The 1,122-nt window shown below is 32.0% G+C and overlaps 1 protein-coding gene across 1 annotated transcript in view; it reads right to left on the bottom strand.

Annotated features, from left to right (window-relative positions):
• The window catches only part of LOC122259080 (phosphatidylcholine:ceramide cholinephosphotransferase 1), a 161,095-nt gene that overhangs the window by 44,584 nt on the left and 115,389 nt on the right, over positions 1–1,122 (bottom strand). The gene's annotated exons all lie outside the window — the stretch shown is intronic.

The following is a 1,122-nucleotide window of genomic DNA, read 5'->3' as shown; positions in this document are numbered from 1 at the left end:
TTTATATGCTTATGTCTCTTTGTTGTTTATGTTTATCTCGTTATCTGTTTGTGTCCTTCTTTATCAATCTCTTTGCGTGTTATTTCTTTATCTGTGATTGCTCTTAAAAAGAAATAATAACAGGGAAAAGACTATTTTATGGGGAGGATAATGCTACTGAAATATCATGGGTGTCACCATTCGTAAATCTAAAGTTACAAGATATAGATGATGTGTTGTCATAAAGATCTTGTTAAGTATGACATTGATGTAACGACTGAGCATGTACATAAGATCATAAAGATGATGAGTATGACATCGATGTAAAGACTAAACATAAGACTGAGTATAAGATTGTAAATAAAAGAAAAAAAACGTTAATTCAGGATGAAGTCTAGAGAGATGTTGAGTTAGATACTTGCAGATCAATAATTCATCATAACACGATATCAGAGAGAAAACATATCTACGTTTGGACATATAGAATTACAGTACAAGACAGCTAGACGTTGTGATTGCAAGTTTACGATTGGGCTACAGATATTAATGGGAGATTCATGTTTCTTACAATGTCGAGGGAACTGAAGGCAGATTGTGTAAACGTCCATATGAACATACGCTTGAACATAATGTAAGGATATATCCTCTGATTAAAGAGTTTCGTGAAAGCAAGGAACATTAAATCCTTTGTAGTAATGCTATAGCCTTTATAGAGGAAAAGATTTCTATCAAACTTACTTCGTAAACACAAATAATGTTGCCTGTTATAGTTAAAGCAAATCATTTACACTTGTTCATAAATGGAAAATATACATGCACGTCTATGTTTGTCTCTCTTTTTTTAGATATATCCTGATATATTAATTGATTTTTTACCATATCTTTTAATTCAGATAGTTTTATATGTCGTTTAGACGCAGTTCCTTTGCCTATACTACGTGTGTATATTACGTATGCATTATGTATAAATAATTCACGATCAAATCAAATGTGTTTGTGTTTCTATCTCATGATCTCTCTATCTATCTTCCCCCTTAATCATCTGTACATTCATCTCCTCATCTGTATGTCTTTTAATTTGTGATGTGCCTATTGAAACGGTACCGTGTTTATACGTGTCTTTGTAACTGTATAACTTCCCCT

Source organism: Penaeus japonicus, unplaced genomic scaffold (assembly GCF_977035675.1).
Source record: "Penaeus japonicus unplaced genomic scaffold, GWHDUDI00000001_assembly GWHDUDI00000031, whole genome shotgun sequence".
NCBI lineage: Eukaryota > Metazoa > Arthropoda > Malacostraca > Decapoda > Penaeidae > Penaeus > Penaeus japonicus.
The sequence above is the reverse complement of the archived record's forward strand: the minus strand, read 5'-3'. Positions and strand labels throughout refer to the sequence as shown.